Genomic DNA, 19,521 nt, shown 5'->3' with positions numbered 1-19,521 from the left:
GGGAGAGGAAACTATGAAAATAACATTCTACTGGAGGGAAAAAGTGCAGTGAAGACCTGTCCTTTAAAAAGGATTGAAACGGAGCATAGTATTAGATTATGGTGGTGTGTGTCCAATTTCATTTTATAAGTAAAACGTTAAAGGTCAACTGAAGCTAATCTTTGACCTCTCACTTATAATCCTATGAGAAAAAGTCATCACTTAAAACATATATCAGAAACATAAATATATTGGGTTGGATTCCTGGTCTTACTTTTCTAGTGTAAAATCCCTTGACTATTAGTGTGTATGACTTTTCTTCTGGCAGTATGTTTAAAGACTTTGGAAGTAATGGGAACTACAATGAAGAGAGAATTTCAAATTCTTCCCTGTGCCGTGCTTGTGTTCAGTATTGGCAGGTTTCAATCTATGTTGCTACAAAGACACTTTCTAACTATCAAAAAGTATAGAAATAGGCTTTAGGATGAAAATGATCCATATGACCCAAGTACTCATTTAAAATAACCCTGACTTTGTGGAAGAGATGCCATGCATGCTTCAGACATCTCTTTATTCACTGCATTACCAAATTTACCTAGATCTGCCTCACTTACATGCTTCCTTCACTAAAATTTGGGAACTCTTTACAGATTTATGAACTCCTAAGAGATTATAAAGATTCTCTACCTTGTAGGGAGTTGTAGGAAATAATGCATTTTATGGTCACAATATGATTTATGAGAATAAGTACTACCTCAGATCACTTTACAGACTATGAATATGATCTTTGTTTCTCTTAAGTACTTTACATCAGATGAGATTCCTCCTTTTCAACTCCCAGAACTTTTATGCACAATGTTTCTGACATCTGGAGAAAATTTCTGATATCCAATTTGGAGGGCCTCTGTCCATTAACTAGTCAAAACTGCCACCTACTGGTCCCAGCATTGCCTTACCTTCCTCCAGAATGGTAAAGATCAATTGTAATCACCAGATGAAAGCAAATATTCTTTTAAGAAGAATTCATTTTCTCTAGGGTGAACCAAAAATCTCGTATTTCACAAACCTGCCGATGAAATCATCCCTTTTCCCTGCGTCTTTGTCCCAGGCAGTGATATCAATGATTCCTCCTCTTTCTTCATAGAGATGAAAATCAAACTGTTCTCTCCACTAAGGATTTAAAGTTTTGGGCATAATCTGGAAAAATGAAAAAGTTGCTACTGTTCACCAATATTAGTCTTTTAAAAATTAGTTTGTGATGTAAAATCAAACATTTGGTTCTATATAGAAAAGTACTAAGTGTACAATTAGAACAAAAGATCCCAGATATGATGGAAATAACTAATTTCTCTAGCATCTTTACTGCATGTTATCTGAGAGGACCCTAAAAGATGTATTCTGAAAATCAAAAGGTGCGTTCTGATTCATCTTAAATAACAGTGACAGAGATGAATTAAAGATGAAAGGCAAATGAAGTTGTTCAAGCAGATATTAACATTTATTTCATATAATCATAGTTAATGCACGAAGACACAGAACTCATATTCTGTCATCTCATAATAGAGGAAGATGACGATTCTTAGAGTTCTTTTTTTTCCTCCTACGCACACGTAGGAATCCTGAGCTAAATACCTGCAAAAAATAGATAATGAAGATCTGTGCATGAGGGAAAAGCACGTCACTTTGGGGTGGTCAGGTAAACTTTTACTGCACAGTCACAGCACTGATATATTACCCTCATTTCATATATGGAGAAGTTGAGACCTAAACCTATTCAAAATTTTGTTTCTAGACTCCAGCTCAACTCTTTGGCTAGAGTTACAGAACTCTTTCCCCAAAACTGCACCCTAAAAATGTTTGTTACTTAATAAATGCATATATATACATAGTCTTCATGCTGTATATGAAAGAAAGATATATTTGAGGTATAATTTTGTAATTTCAAGTATTTACATAGAACATAAAACACCTGACTGAATCAATGAACAAAGTGACTTATACTGATGTCTTTAAAAATTTCATCTACCAATGAATTAAGTAAAACTTCATATTTGCTTCCCTGTTCTTTCTTTTTAGCAGGAGGGCATGCAGTGGCCTTTTCTCTTTTTAATGTATGACAGACAGCTCTTCAGAGGTAAAGAGTTTGAAAGCAATGAAGTATGGTATGTGCAAAGGTAATGCAAATGAATCACAATTTTTGAAGTTCATAATCTGAAATTAATCATCAATAGACCATGGAAGGAAAGAGCAAAGAGAGACACGTGTCCACAGCTGAGTTTCATATTTCACACCTAAAGAGCAGAACTATAAAAATAAGTAATGTTTTAAGCTTACTAGGACTTGGAAATGGTGTTAATTGGTGAAGGAAAAGATAGAAGTGGTCACAGGTATCTACTTTTGGAATCAGTAGCTTCTTCAAAATACATTATTAAGCCTCAAGGCAGAAAAAAATGGCACTGGAATGCTACAGTAAATCGAATAGACCATAATTGGGCTCAGCTGAACTCCTATGGTATTTTGGGAAGGGGTCTGTTTAACTTAATTGGCCATATACAGTCTAACATTCAAGTTTTCTTTTTCAGGGTTGTCTTCCCTGGAAAATTTCCTTCAGGCTAGAAATCATCCCTTGGCCTTCTGTGTGGGCACTCAATAGGGCAACCAATCTCATGCTAGCAGAACTCACAGCCCTGGGGTATTTCTAACTGCCTCCTCCTAGGCCAGAAGGACTTAATACAGGTTATTTATCAAGAACTCACAAAAAGGATGACACTAAGGTGAAAGAATTTCCATTCAGGTGGAATGTGAATACCAGTTATAAAAACTGACCATTAAAGAGATCATATTTGTTGGTTGAGATGCTACTCTGGAGGTTGCTCTTATGCAAGCTTCAGTTAGACACTGCTACCTGGCATAACTCGCCAAAACCCCAGCCAAAACCATTCCTGTCAGTCCTAAAGAACACCTAGGGCTATATATAAGATTCCACATAGGTTTCCAGAAACCTACAACCTCCAGATGGGTCCCTGGACCAGGTAAGTCCTGAAACGCAGAAGGGCCAACCTTTCCAGAACATGAACTAGTTCCATCCCCCCATGCCATGTTATCAACAGCCCCTTCCAACATGAAAAAGTTAGAATGACCACAGCCCAAATACCCCTAAAGAGTGGGATAGAAAGATCAAAGGTGATAGTGGAGTTATACAGAGAAGGTAGGGTTTAACAAATGAGTATGAGTGCTGAATCATTATATTGATATTTCTTTTAGTCTCTAGCACCTTAAAGTAGCTAGCAGTAAAAACCTAAAATTGTGAAATTGTAACCCATCCCAAGCTCTGAAATCTCCTCTACAACTAACTGTTATGATGTACTTTGAAATTTATTGCTTTTTTTTTATATATGTGTTATTTTTCATAAAAAAAGAAAAAGAAAGAGGAGGAGTATAACAGCAAAGATAGGATTTAACAAATGAGTATGACTGCTGAATCATTATATTGATGTTTCTTTTGGTCTCTAGTGTCTTGGAGCAGCTAAAAGAAAAAATGAAAAATCACGGAATTGCAACACATACCAAACTTTAAAATTCGTTTTATAGCTACCTGTTAAAAATGTACTTGGAAATGTATTGCTTTTTTGTATATATGTTATACTTCACAATTAAAAAAAACATTAAAAAAAGAGGTCATATTTGGATATGACATGCGCCCAAAGTATAACAATATAACTATAACAACCATGACCATTACTAATTACTTACTTCTATCAATGATAAATAATAATTATGACATATCATTATTGCTAATATAGTTAGTAGTACACAATATACTTATTGTGCTGCTACTTTTCTTCTTCCTTTTGCTATGACTGTTTATTGAATACTTATTATGGATGAGACAGTATCTCAAGCCCTTTCCATATTTTACATATACTCATCTAGTCCTTTCAATAATTTCCTCTGGTTGACATTAGATAGGGATATTGGCACACAGAGAGACTAAATTACCTTACAGCACTCAACCGGCAAGTGACAACAGGGATTTGACCGCTTGCTTTCTAAATAAATAAAGAATCTTACAATCTGTGTCCTGCAAGTCAGTTTGAATAAAATGACTCAGAGAGATAAAGTAATACTCTTTGCTGTGTTGCACTAGCAATAGTTGTAATGATAATAACATAGTAGGAGTAGTAACGGCAATAGTAATAGCCAACACTCCTGAGCACATTATGTGCTGGGCACTGACTCATGTTCTTCCCAGGTTTTTCCATTTTTTTCCTCCTTTTTAAAAAGATCTTCACTCCTATGCCAAGAGATAGGTGCTACTATTATACCTATTTTGATCATGAAGAAATTGAGACCTAGAGAAGTAATCTACATAAGGCACATAAACCAGAAAGTAAGAAATGCAATCCAATTGTTTGTCATGTTTTCTGATGTTCAAAAGAAGTTAAGTTCAGCATTTAAAAAAGTATTTAGTATTTTCAGCTCCCCAAACATGCTATGAACCAACTGCAGCCTTGCAAGTACTGACAGGAATGAGGTAGACGCGTGCTTGCCTTGCTCTTGTACTTCTGATGCCCAAGATAGAATTTCACGTAGGGGTCACTCAACGCATTGGAGTCCATTGCCTTGAGGTCTCGCCCTTCGATCAAGATGATACTGACCACTCCTCTCCAAAGATGTGATTTTCTGTGTAGGTCGGACAGACGTAAACTTTGGGTCGGAAACTTTTGACAAAGGAAAATTGAGTTACCTTATTGTATTTTAAAACCCAAATACTTCAATCGGCATTACTTTTCCTCTGTAGTGACAATTTTTCCCCCAAAAAAGCAGTTAAAATTTTTCAAAAATAATTTATAAGTGTTATTATAAATTATTAATAAATTAAGAAACTTTCATGTCATGATACATTTCAGATTGTTGAGTAAGATTAAGGTTGTTGTGCTCAAAATAAAGACAGCCTCACTCTTCTACTGTTAAAGCTACAAGTTGTAGATGCATCAAGAATAACAGACTATTTGTACGTGCTAAATATGCCTATGTCAAGATGAGCATAAAATAAATACAGTTATCAAAGACCTCATCCACAATGACATTTAATTTTCAATTACTTATTATTTTTGAGACCTATGTTTTCATATATGGATTTTTATATTTATATATAGATACATATTTTTAATATTTATATAAACATATATTTATGAATGGATTTTATAGGTGGCTTTTATCTGTAAGATTAGTTACAAGTTCTATTTAGACCATTTAAAAACTTCTTTCTTGCCACTTTATGAGGTAATTGAGTTTCAGCTCACTGAAGAACTATTTAAGGAACCATGGATCAGAAAACAAAATCAATATGCCCACCCCAGATATCTTGCTTATGCTCGAAACTTGAATCAGAAATATTTTAAATTGTTTTTAAAACTACATGTGTGATTTATATTAGCAGATATGTTTCTGGATTTGTTTTTCATTCTAGCATTTAAATATTTTCTTTAATTATTTGTAAAATGTTCAATTTTAAACCGCACTATTCAAACCAGTGAACAAAATCAGAATTTTTTAAATTAGCAAGTCAATACGAAGAGTGGCCATATAATCTCTTTGAACTAAGTAGCATATAAAACAAGTCAGAGAAATTAGCTAAAATGTTAAAACAACATCAAGCTGTGCTATAAAAATTGCTGTTCCTTTCAAATTATCAAGAATAATTTTCTTCACTTGTAGTTATTTAATGTAGAAATTCAACACTTTTTGCAACCTCATTCCACATCTAAGTTATGGATTAGTCCTATTCTGTTCACATTATGATGTCTACTTTGTGTAACTACCTCTCCCACTTTGACTTCTTACCGTTTTTTCATACCGTAGGAATTCTATTGCCATTTTTATCCCTGGTATCATCAAAAGTCAGACATTTTAAAGTGGTTTTATTATGAAAATTATAACTACATTCTTCAAAAGACATTGTCTAATATTTTAAACATTTCAATGAAAATCTTTCTAAATCACATTGCATATTTCCCTGTCTCGTTGAACAGCAAATTTTGAACAACATTGCTTAGTGGTTCTGCCTTATCAGTATCAACACAGGACTTTGGGTATTCATCAGTGACCTCTATGAGCTTCAAGACCAGTGCTGAACTGAGGTTTCATGGGGCACTTCCAAGTTCCACCAGGGTCCCAGGACCCTATGCCCCATTCCAGCTACAGCCCCTCTGCTCTCATCTATTTTATGCATTGTATTTCCACATTGTATTTTACTTAAACCAAGAATTTCTCAGATTCAAATAACAGTCTGGAATTCATCAAATAAGTAGTCACTATGGTTTTTTCCAGTTCAAAGATCCCATGCTACTTATTATTATATAATGTAGCAATAAATTTTGGCTATGGTTTGTTTGTTCACCACTTCTGTTGTTGTTAAGACTGCCTCTGAAAGTAGACTCTGTCTAAATGTACTAAAATGTCTGTTAAGGAATATGAATGGGAAAGAAAGGAAGGAAGGAAAGGAGGAAAGGAGGGAGGGAGAGAGGGAGGGCAAAAGGGGAACAAAGGACAAATTTTGTTACAAGTAAGAAATAAGTTTCTCAGTGAAGATCAAGGAGTTAACTATCCATTTATAAAATGCTATAGAATTCTTGCTAAAAGTATCTTGAGGAAAAAAAAAAACGAAGCTGGAGGTCTCACGCTGCCTGACTTTAAGGCATATTATGAAGCCACAGTGGTCAAAACAGCATGGTACTGGCATAAAGATAGATATATTGACCAATGGAATTGAATAGAGTGCTCAGATACAGACCCTCTCATCTATGGACATTTGATCTTTGATAAGGCAGTCAAGCCAACTCATTTGGGACAGAACAGTCTCTTCAATAAATGGTCCCTAGAGAACTGGATATCCATATGCAAAAGAATGAAAGAAGACCCATATCTCACACCCTATACAAAAGTTAACTCAAAATAGATCAAAGATCTAAACGTTAGGTCTAAGACCATAAAACAGTTAGAGGAAAATTTAGTGAGATATCTTATGAATTTTATGATTGGAGGCGGTTTTATGGACCTTAAACCTAAAGCAAGAGCACTGAAGAAAGAAAGAAAGAAATGGGAGCTCCTCAAAATTAAACACTTTTGTGCATCAAAGAACTTCATCAAGAAAGTAGAAAGACAGCCTACACCATGGGAGACAACATTTGGAAACGACATATCAGATAAAGGTCTAGTATCCAGAATTTATAAAGAGATTGTCCAACTCAACAACAAAAAGACAGCCAACCCAATTACAAAATGGGAAAAAGACTTGAACAGACACCACTCAGAAGAGGAAATACGGATGGCCAAGAGGCACATGAAGAGATGCTCAATGTCCCTAGCCATTAGAGAAATGCAAATCAAAACCACAATGAGATATCATCTCACACCCACCAGAATGGCCATTATCAACAAAACAGAAAATGACAAGTGCTGGAGAGGATGCGGAGAAAGAGGCACACTTATCCACTGTTGGTGGGAATGTCAAATGGTGCAACCACTGTGGAAGGCAGTTTGGCGGTTCCTCAAAAAGCTGAATATAGAATTGCCATACGACCCAGCAATACCATTGCTAGGTATCTACTCAAAGGACTTAAGGGCAAAGACACAAACGGACATTTGCACACCAATGTTTATAGCAGCATTATTTACAATTGCAAAGAGATGGAAACAGCCAAAATCTCCATCAACAGAAGAGTGGCTAAACAAACTGTGGTATATACATACGATGGAATATTATGCAGCTTTAAGACAAGATAAACTTATGAACCATGTAATAACATGGATGGACCTAGAGAATATTATGCTGAGTGAATCCAGCCAAAAACTAAAGGACAAATACTGTATGGTCCCACTGATGTGAACGGACATTCGAGAATAAACTTGAAATATGTCATTGGTAACAGAGTTCAGCAGGAGTTAGAAACAGGGTAAGACAATGGGTAATTGAAGCTGAAGGGATACAGACTGTGCAACAGGACTAGATACAAAAACTCAAAAATGGACAGCGCAATAATACCTAATTGTAAAGTAATCATGTTAAAACACTGAAAGAAGCTGCATCTGAGCTATAGGTTTTTGTTTTGTTTTGTTTTGTTTTGTTTTGATTTTACTATTATTACTTTTATTTTTTTCTCTATATTAACATTCTATATCTTTTTCGGTTATGTTGCTTGTTCTTCTAAACCAATGCAAATGTACTAAGAAATGATGATCATGCATCTATGTGATGATGTTAAGAATTAATGATTGCATATGTAGAATGGTATGATCTCTAAATGTTGGGTTAATTTCTTTTTTTCCGTTAATTAAAAAAAAAAAAAGAGAAGGGATAATTGGAGCTGAAGGGATACAGACTGTACAACGGGACTGGATATAAAAACTCAGAAATGGACAGCACAATACTACCCAATTGTAATGCAATTATGTTAAAACACTGAATGAAGCTGCATGTGAGGTATAGGTTTTTTGTTTTTGTTTTTTTTGTTTTTTTTTCTTTCTATTATTGTTTTAATTCTTATTCTGTTGTCTTTTTATTTCTTTTTCTAAATCGATGCAAATGTACTAAGAAATGATGAATATGCAACTATGTGATGTTATTAAGAATTACTGATTGTACATGTAGATTGGAATGATTTCTAATTGTTTTGTTAATTCTTTTTTTAATTAATAAAAAAAAAGAAAAAAAAAAAAAAAAAAGAAAGTAGAAAGACAGCCTACACAATGGGAGACAATATTTGGAAACGACATATCAGATAAAGGTCTAGTATCCAGAATTTATAAAGAGATTGCCCAACTCAACAACAAAAAGACAGCCAACCCAATTACAAAATGGGAAAAAGACTTGAACAGACACCACTCAGAAGAGGAAATACGGATGGCCAAGAGGCACATGAAGAGATGCTCAATGTCCCTAGCCATTAGAGAAATGCAAATCAAAACCACAACGAGGTATCATCTCACACCCACCAGAATGGCCATTATCAACAAAACAGAAAATGACAAGTGCTGGAGAGGATGCGGAGAAAGAGGCACACTTATCCACTGTTGGTGGGAATGTCAAATGGTGCAACCACTGTGGAAGGCAGTTTGGCGGTTCCTCAAAAAACTGAATATAAAATTGCCATACGACCCAGCAATACCATTGCTAGGTATCTACTCAAAGGACTTAAGGGCAAAGACACAAACGGACATTTGCATACCAATGTTTATAGCAGCATTATTTACAATTGCAAAGAGATGGAAACAGCCAAAATGTCCATCAACAGACGAGTGGCTAAACAAACTGTGGTATATACATACGATGGAATATTATGCAGCTTTAAGACAGAATAAACTTATGAAGCATGTGATAACATGGATGGACCTAGAGAACATTATGCTGAGTGAGACTAGCCAAAAACTAAAGGACAAATACTGTATGGTCCCACTGATGTGAACTGATATTAGAGAATAAACTTGGAATATGTCGTTGGTAACAGAGACCATCAGGAGTTAGAAACAGGGTAAGACAATGGGTAATTGGAGCTGAAGGGTTACAGACTGTGCAACAGGACTAGATACAAAAACTCAGAAATGGACAGCACAATACTATCTAATTGTAATGTAATTATGTTAAAACACTGAATGAAGCTGCATCTGAGCTAGTTTTTTTTTGTTTGTGTTTTTTTAATATTTATTTTTTGTATTTTTTATTTTTATTTTTTTCTCTATATTATCATTCTATTTCTTTTTCTGTTGTTTTCCTAGTTCTTTTTCTAAATCGATGCAAATGTACTAAGAAATGATGATCATACATCTTTTGTATGATCATACATCATTATGTGATGATATTAAGAATTACTGATTGCATATGTACAATGGAATGATTTCTGAATGTTGTTAGTTAATTTTTTTTTAATTAATAAAAAAATGCATCAGTGAAAACCTCTAAGTGCTTTAATTTAAGTAACAGTAGAGAAACAGATTAACACATTTTTAAATAACTCACACAGTGAGACATAATGAAAAAAAGTCTCTATTTAACAATTATCAGATTCTTTTTACCAATACCTCTTATCCAGATTATAAAAATAGGTGATTTTAAAAACTTACAAAAATGAAAACTTTATTGATCTTGGACTATCTCAAACTTGAGGGACAAATGTGTTTTTTCCTTGTTGTCTTCTTTAGAATTATTATGCGTAAATTGAGACAGGAGACACGTTTTGAAGAAAACCAAATTCTTTATAAAAATTCTCATTTTACTACTATTTTATCCCCAAATCTGTTACTTAGAAATACTATAAAGAATCAACTGCATAATTCGACTTAGAGATTCCAAAAAATACAACAATGAGCAAAAAGTGAATAACAGTGAGCATATCTATCACAAAAAAGTGCATTTTGACCCCAGTTAACCAAACTCCTGAAATTTATGGTAAGTTTACTTGAAATACTGATATTAACACATAATACCAATAAATATTTTATTACCTTCACAAAATGCATGGAAGCACAATTGCATGTTATATGGAGATGATTTTTTTCTTGCTGTTTTGAAGCATTTCCCCTTAGGTATAAAGTATCATGCATTTGTATGTATTGTAATTCGTAATTACAGAGGTTTGCTGTAACAATCGCATTATATTTATTTGACCACTCTTGTTGAATTTTCAAAATAATACAGGACGTTCAGGGGACAAATCTGGATGAGGTGACACAAAGCAAAAGGACCCAAATGTAATGGGTCCAAATGTGATACCTGCGTGCCCGGTCTAGGCCATTTCATCTCACGGTTGCTGGTTGGCCTTGGCCTGAGCCAACGATTCTTCCCACGTCCCTTCCTTTTCTGACCAAAGGAAAGAAACTCAGAGAACTTGGCTCCAGGATAATGGAGCCAGGTACTGGTTTACAGATGACATGGACTCAATTTTTTAAAAATATTTTTGTTGTTAAATTGAGTGCAGGGGGGTGAAGGAGATTTGTTGTTAGATTTGTCCTAAGTGTCTACAATGAAAACAATTAATAATTTTGTGTGGAATCTGCTCCCAAATTTCTGGTTGACAGAAGTAGATACACATATTTGCCTGTATATAGATAGATAGATAGATATAGATGTACACTTGTATATACATGTGTGTATGTTTACACACATAAACATAAAAAATTTCAGGTAAAATTGCTAGAAAAATGCGACAAAGAAGCTGAGACCATCTCTTCAGCAATGTTTAAAAGGACAGTTGGAACTGCAGAAGGAATCATATTTGTGTTTAATGAGTATAAGTTATATGGGTGATTACCTGAGGAACCAAAAAAAAACACCAAACACAGGAAAATAGCATTTCAGCCTACATTTCTAGTTACTTCAGGTCCCTATTTTCACTTATAAAGCTCTCAACAGACTTAGTCAAACTTGATAAAGTCTCAAAAGCCACAGTTGTGACAAACGACGATTGCACTCTGACCAGCCACGTCTCTATAAATTATTTATTATTTATTTACCTTTTTTACTACTTAGAGCCCTCCCCCTTCCCCCAGATTTAACAAAAGAAAGTTGCGCTTCTGTAAAAGCATGGTTGCATAGTCAGGAATGCTGGCTGGCTTGGGTCTCACATTTGCGTCTCATGTATTACAACTTCAAGTCCATTGCGAAAGCCTTGTGCGCTGAAGAATTGCTGGATTATAATAAAATAAATTATCTTTGTCTTTAAAGACCTGTACACATTAAAGCTGATCAGAAAATATTGGTTTTAATAGATGTTTAGGGGCTAATCCTGGTTCATCCACAGACAAAGTCCTTAAAGGGTTCCATGACGTAATTTAAACGGAAGGCTCGAGACAGCGTCGTGTTCATTTGTCAGAACAAAACAACAACTGTAATTTTAGTTCTCTGAGAAAAAGTATTTTTCTAGATTTCTATTTAAATCCTGGTTATATTTTAGATTCATGATAAGATTTTTGCATGGGCAGGCACCAGGTATTGAACCCAGGTCTCTGGTATAGCAGGCGAGAACTCTGCCACTAAGCCACTGTGGCCCACTGAGCCATGATTAGATTTTTAATCCTTGAGAAATAATATCATTAGTGTGTTGCTTTTTTGGAGGCAAAAAATGAATCTGAATAATATGCTACCAATTAAATTAGAAATCTCTGCAGAACTAGTTGATTCATTCGTTATTCATAATAATCTTCCCTTATCAATTTGTTATTTCTGGCTTGAATTATTTTTCCTTTTGCAATTATTTTATAATTTTAGTCCATTTAAAATGGCACTTTCCCTCACTTGTCAATATGTTGATTGAGACTGAAGTGTAAGTAAATATCTTACAGTTGTGATTTAAGGCAAGACTTCTCTGAAACTCATGAATGGTTTATTCTATTTTTCTTAGTCCCCATAAAAAAATTACCACTTTTGTTTAGAAACCATTATGGCAATACCAGGTGTTTTATATTGTTGTTCTCATGATTATCATTAGAAACTCTAGTGAAAGGAAGGCTTTGGCCGGTCTGTGGTGAATTTTATACCCACACAGAGCAGAGCAATAAATGGCATCTGTCCACAGGAAAATTAAATTGTTTCATTTCAAATAAAGGCCTAAATTTACATGGAACTGAGGGCTGTAAAATGAAATATAAATTTCATTTGTTGAATAATGGCAGAAGTAATTAAACATGGCATGAAAAACACAGACTAGAGACATCAGGAGATTGAAATGTGACTAATATATTTGTTTCTTAAATTTTGACAGGGAAGTCTAAATCCTCAATCTTGATTTCTAAAACCCACCCCTCGCCCTCCCCCAATTCTCAACTCTTTTTTTGCACTTTGCGTACTCATCATAAAACTAAGTTGCTATGCTCTGCTCATCTGAAGAGGGCTGGAAAGTATGTGATTGGTGCAGTTTCAATATTAGTTACCTTAGACCACCTAAACCTGTAAATGAATTAATAACACCACCAATTGCTAAATGGTTGTCTTATTACCAATAACCTTCTTGAGTCTAAAGCCAAGATTTTCACAGCCATTAAAACTGCTTTAACACATTTTGCATTAAGATATAATTCTATTTGTTATGTAATTTGTATTATTGACTCAGGGAAATTATTTGTTTAAGGAGATTTCCAGCAATGATTTTTAAAAATGTTTTTAAGATTTTATTCCACATGTTGCATAATTAAAATAGCTGAAAATCAAATTGAAGAGAATTGACAATAAAAAAGGCAAATGTTATCTTTTCTAAATGCTGGAATGGTGTTCTTTGAATTAGAAAATAGTATGGCATCAAAAAAGACAGCAGCCATTTATTTGAAGCTTTGTGCCCCAATGTCCAAATATAAGGATTTTTTTTTTTTAGAAACCGAGGTGGTGACGTGTGAAATATGACAGCTGAGAACCATAGGTGTAAATGAAATTGAATAATAATTCTGTAAGGGATGGTAAAGCAATGCCCTAAACTCAAGAATTTTGCCCTGTGACTTCTGACATTAGCCATGCAACCTAACCTAACCCTCTGCAAGTAACTTACAGGGAAAATGTCATTGGTTCTGTTAAGAAATAGATTTTCTGTAAAAAGCACAGATAGATTGCCTAGGCAATCTCTGGTGGAATTCTAGTTGTGAACTTAAATTATTTAAATTGATGAACACCCTAAAATAATGTTTAATCCATTATTTTCTAATATGATTTTCATGCTTGGACGTTTTATGTGCCATTAGCCACTCTGAGTGGCTAACAGTCAATCAACAAATATTTATTGAGAACCAACTATAAATTGGGCATCACAAGAAGTGCTGGATCACTATACTATTAGTTGCAAACACAAAATCATGAAATATTAAATTAAGTTACAAAACTGCTTCCTTTTCATTACAGTGTCAAAGGTTGATATTTTCCCTAGCTGGCATCAGTTTCCCATAACTTTCCCATAACTGATATTCAGAAACAGAATGCAAAATATTAAAGTTTAAAGGAAGCATGTGATTTACACATTATCTTAAAAAGAGAGATAACTATGTCTTTTGATTTCCAAAGCTGCATTTGTTTCACTTTATCAAAGTCTGATAAATACATAAAAATAATAATATATACAACTGTATCTGTTGCTTTGTTTTCAGCCCAACAGCCACATTTCTCAGTATTCATTTCTTTTTTAAAATTATTTTTGGTGAGCTTGAGTTAATAAAGATTTATATTACATTACATTATATCATATCATATTATATTAATTTTACATAAATAACATTAGAAAGATCTCGATAAGGCATTTTAGAAAGTTGACTAGGTGCATGATTTTAAATGAGGTTTATTTTTAAAATGCTCTAAATGTCTGTGGTGTTAAATTGATTTACTAAAAGGAGCAAATATACTCTGGTTTATTTTAAAATCTTAAAATATGCCTAAACCAGTCTGCTTTCTATAATGAAACATTAGTGTCTAATATATTATTGAGCAATTACAAGTGAAAAGGTAAGTGGGCTCTGTTTTAAAAATTACAGAAATAATTCTTTCTAAACTTTACTACCACTGATGTTAGTTATAAATAGGACAAAAATCTTAATGAATTCAAGGGAAGAAAACTGACAGTTTACAAACCTCAGAATATCTTCAGGATATATGTTTTTGTGGTTTTATTTGATTTCCTTTTGTTTCATTTTTATTTTGTCTGGCTAATGACTTATTCTCAAAAATGTCTTGAAATAGTTAAATATTTGTTTGTTTTTAGGGACTCTCAGAAAATGAAGTGGTTGGATCTTATTTCTCTGTGAAGTCTTTCTTTTGGAAGGTAACGTCTAAATCCTTTGTATAATATTCTTGAATTTTGGTTCGGATAGTAATTTTAAAAGTCAAAATTAGCTTACAGATAGATATATTTGTTCACCTTCTTTATTAACTTTTATTCTAAGGTGTCTACATAACTGACTCTTTCATTCCTTCATTTGTAAAAATTCAGAACGTCATATATTTAGCACATTGCTTTGAAGTGAGTTCTTTACGGGACCAAGTTTACCCGAAATTCTGAATAGCCAGAGGCCCAGAATCTGATTCCAGGAATATGAAGGTGCTGCCTGCAGGGTCCATTAACAGTCTTTGTAATCCTCTTTTGTAAAATGGAATTATTTTCTGCTCTCTTTTTGTTTGAGAGCAGACTTCTGACCTCTCTTAGTCATCTTAGACTGGATACACACTAGATACTCAGTATTTTTTCTTTGAAGAAAACATCCCATGAGTTAGAAAACAGCAACTCTGCTTTTGATTTAAATAAAGAAAAAAATGAAAATTCCCCACAGATTTTTTTAAATGCCGTTACAATGTAAGGTTATTTATTCTTTCATGGTTTAAGCACAATGAGCTCTGTCATCTAGTTTTTCTCTGCTGTAATTCTGCATTATGTCCAGCACAATTTATTTGCTAAATTAATTTATGCACTTACTACCTTTGCCTTTAAGAGTTTCTGTCTTTCTTTGAAAATTCACACATGGTGCATGGTGACCTAGCAATAAATACTGCAGTGAAATGCTACACGATTAGGGCTTTGCCATTTTCTTTTCTTGGTGCTTTAACTGCTCCTGACTGAAAGCTACCTGTCTTTTTCCTTTAGAATTTTAAGATGTTGCAGCATCTCTTAAGCACACATGCAGGTATGAGAGTAAGCCATTGGCCAAAGAGCAAGTATAAGCCATTTCTTGAATCTCCATCATCATCACTTCAATCTCCATCATCATCATTTCGTTTTTGTTCTTGTTTTGCAGCTTTCTACTGACTTTCAAATGACTGATCTTTCATTGTCTTCTACTTTGCTATTTCCAAATTAGTCTTCCATTTATTAGTACTTGCCCATTTGATAGTCTCCCTACTTAAATATTCTTTATTAACCATTCTCAATCTCTTGAACTTTCTGGCTTTTGAATAACAAATCTGCAATTTTAAAAGGTAACTTTTTGATATCCCAGGTACAGTGGTCTAAGGTCTTTTTTCTGGGCATAGGGTAAGGGACAAACAAATCGGGTCATAAGGGCAGAACCGTTCGGGGTCGTTCATGTTACCAACAAGAAAACTAAGACCCATAGCAGGGATCATCATTATTCTTAAGTACCCAGATGATATGGTCAGAACCAATATTCTTCTTTTTCTGAATGTCATGGAAATGAATATTTTGAAGACTTAAAACAGCAGACGTCCTCTTTGAGTTGATAATAAATTTAGAAGCCAGTTATAAATAGAGCTGCCCCTTAGTTTGTCTTAATTAGCACCCTTTCAAATTCCTCTTGCATTTTGTGACCCTTCTCTTCAGTAGCTCTTTAAGCCACCAGTGAATGGACATTTTTTGAGGGTCACATGCACCATGTCTGATGATGTCCCAATCAAAATATCTGGCCAAGTCCACTTTGGATAAGTATGATAGTTCATAGTCACTTTCAAATGTCCCCATGATAAATGACATCATTACTCTTTACCAAAGTGATACTGGTGTTCCGATGAGCTTTTAGAAGATGGTTATGAAAGGAGGTCTCTCGTGGAAATTTTCAGACATGCAGAAAACCTAAATAGCTCAGGTAAAATCTTATGCCTTGTGGGTATTAAACTGATTTGAAAGAAAATTTTATCCGCTTCCTTTATAAGAATTAATATATGTGTTCTGGAGATAGCAGCTGAGTTACAGTGAATGAAACTGAATGTAAGAAGTTGCTCAAATGGAATGTCAGTGCTACTTGCTTTATCTTAATTTTCTGAGAGAAAAATACTGAAAGAAAAGATTGAACTGATACAGGGATATTCTGATTTTCTGAAATCATAACATTTAAACATATCAAAACACAAAGTAGGAAGCAATACCTAGGCAAGTTACTGTGTTTCTTATGAAAGCAATACAAATTTTGTGAAGTAAAATTTGATCACTCTTAGTCAGAATTTCATAAAAGAATTTCAACTTCCAATTAAAGGACGTTAACTTCAGGCAGCTCTTTAAATATTTAGTATGGTTGAATTATCTTTATTGAATGGAACATTTAGATTCTGATGACTGAAATTTAATTGGATAAACCATCTGACAAGAACATAGTAAAGAATTTAAAAATAATTTTAATAGTTGTAAAATGGAGAATGCTGGCCTATGCCATGATACCTCATATAAAAAAAATGGAGAAAAGGATCATAAAACAAAAGGGGCAAAGAGAGTACCTAAAAAAAAAAGAACAACTCAGAGTCTTACGGTGAGGTCAAATAAAAGTATTGTTGAAGGAATATACTGCAGACTAAAGAGAAGAGTTGTTGGCTTTTAAAACATAAATGTGATCCTGTGCTGAAGGTAACATTCTGAAAAACTCAACTTTGTATGACATACACCCAAGAAAACTTCAATATTATTTCTGCTTTGTAAGCATGAAATAAGACACTCAGCAAAAAAATTTGTAATTTTTAGTTAAAAGTCTCAAAAAAAAAAGTCTCTGTATGTCCAACTCAGAACTCATTATTCCTTTATCACATCATTATTTGACACTCCTAGATTATCCTAGCAAAGCAACAAGAATGTAACATAAATGATGATTTTCTATTACTGTATATTTTGAGCAAATATAGTAAAAGTTAAAAGCTTTCGTTTTGCCATGACTGAGATTGGAAAGCATAGTTAAAACTTCTAAAGCAAACATAAATGTCTTCCTGGTACCATAAAATGTATCAAGAAGCAATAGAAAAAGAAAAGAAAGTTTAAGGATAGAATCCAGGAAGAATTTCTCTAAGGATTATAGCGCTAGTGACTCATCGAAGAAAAAGAGGATTGAAGTTTTATTATTAGATGAGACACTTTAAACTGGGCTGTACAAAGAACTGAGAGGGTTTTCTGTAAAGGCAATCCTACTTTGAGAAGATGGATGGACTGCAGAACAAATCTACTCGCTGGACTCAATCCTCAAGGCACAATTCACAGGAATAAACTGGGTAGGAAAAGGAAAAGATAGAACATGCCTGTGCTTGGGATTGAACTAGTAATTGCTCCATGCTCCAGGCTCTACTGCACAAAACAGGCATTCTAGCCCTGTCATTATCTCTTCTTTGCATGTCTTCTGAATCATTTGATTAAATAAAAGCACAAGCTGAAAATAGAAGAAAGGGCTGACTCCACACATTGGCTTATTGTAAACATATAAGCCATGTCTTTCACAGTATATGGGTTTCATCTGGAAGGATTTTTATTACACTGGTAATAAAATTCAGGGTAACAAAAGCCAAGGATTATTAGTATATCTCAGGAAAAGGATTGGTATGATTGTGTGGTCCTTTAGCCACATGTTAAATCTAAATAGAATTTTTTAGTATTGACCTGTTTTTTAATTGGGATATAGAGTAATAGGAGATAGCAATCCAACTTTTCAAGGAATGTGATTAATAAACTTTATTAACTGGAACTGGAATATAGATGTGTTCTCAATCTATATGCTAGATTCTACAACTTCCCTATCTCATTAGTAGACAATACACTATAATTTATTATGCAATATAGTTAACTCTCATGTGCTTTCCTGAGAAACATATGCTGGGGTTGTGACCACTTATCTATGTTTTCTTCCTCTAAGCCCCTGATTACCTTTTTTTCAATAACCTATACCCAAGGATATATTTCATGTAAGAATAAAGCAAAGCATTTCCACAAATTCTGTACCAATAAATTCTTTTTTTCTGTGTCATGAACTCCTCAGGCTCTGTCTGAAAAATGATTTTGAGAAAGAGAAACAAGGATTGGTAGTAGCAACTCCAATTTCAAATCTTCACCTTGCCAATCTTTAGCCTTTTGTTTTCAAGTAGGGTATTTATCTTTTCTGGACTTCAATTTCTTTTCTTAAAAACGAGATGCTTGTCATGAAAAACACATGAGTGAAAACTCTAGCAAAAAAATAACTGTTCAATAAACCCTTATTTCTTTTTGTCTGGTCAAATTTACCTTTCAGATATTCCCTGTTGATGTTATGAAAGCTGACAAATATCACCTCATCCTAACACTTGTTTTTCAGAAATGTCCTCTATCTATAGAAGAGCCCAAATACACATCCTCAACTCCACCATGATGAATTCCCCCATGTTTCTTCTCATCTGTGTTTCTTATTCCATCTCTTGCCGCTCTTGACCTTACTTATTGCTGAGGCCCTTTGGGTTGCTTTCTTGGTAGCAGAGGCAATGAAGTGAAGTGTTAGTGGAGCAAAATTTCTCAGTTACTTCAGAGATATCTCTTCAATCATTACAAAAAATGTGCATGTGGTCTGCAAGGCAAACATGATGACAGCTATTACCTGTCCACATAACATTTATTTTGTTGAAGCCCATTACATTTTTGATCATACAGTCTCCAGCATTTTTTGAATCAGCAGACTGGAAAATGATTCTTTCTCTGATTTTTTTGTTAAGTTTCATTTTCTGCTATTCACATTAGCAAACACCTGAAATCATGTTAGCATTATCTATCACCATATATCCTATGGGCTTTATTTTCTTAACTGCTACATTCTACTAAAGAAAATGGTGGCTGGCAGCTACAGAGT

General features: G+C 34.1%; 1 pseudogene across 1 annotated transcript in view; it reads right to left on the bottom strand.

Moving 5' to 3' along the window:
* LOC143658983 (multiple C2 and transmembrane domain-containing protein 1-like) overlaps nucleotides 1-19,521 on the bottom strand; it is a 484,136-nt pseudogene that overhangs the window by 44,754 nt on the left and 419,861 nt on the right. The window contains exons 4-5 of the transcript XR_013163389.1: nucleotides 4,530-4,700; nucleotides 1,046-1,176 (exon numbers count right to left, since the gene is read on the bottom strand). The product of XR_013163389.1 is annotated as a multiple C2 and transmembrane domain-containing protein 1-like (transcript). The remainder of the gene's footprint in view (nucleotides 1-1,045; nucleotides 1,177-4,529; nucleotides 4,701-19,521) is intronic.

The sequence above is a fragment of the Tamandua tetradactyla genome, chromosome 16 (genome assembly GCF_023851605.1).
Source record: "Tamandua tetradactyla isolate mTamTet1 chromosome 16, mTamTet1.pri, whole genome shotgun sequence".
Taxonomy (NCBI): domain Eukaryota; kingdom Metazoa; phylum Chordata; class Mammalia; order Pilosa; family Myrmecophagidae; genus Tamandua; species Tamandua tetradactyla.
This window is presented reverse-complemented; position numbering and strand designations above follow the sequence as displayed.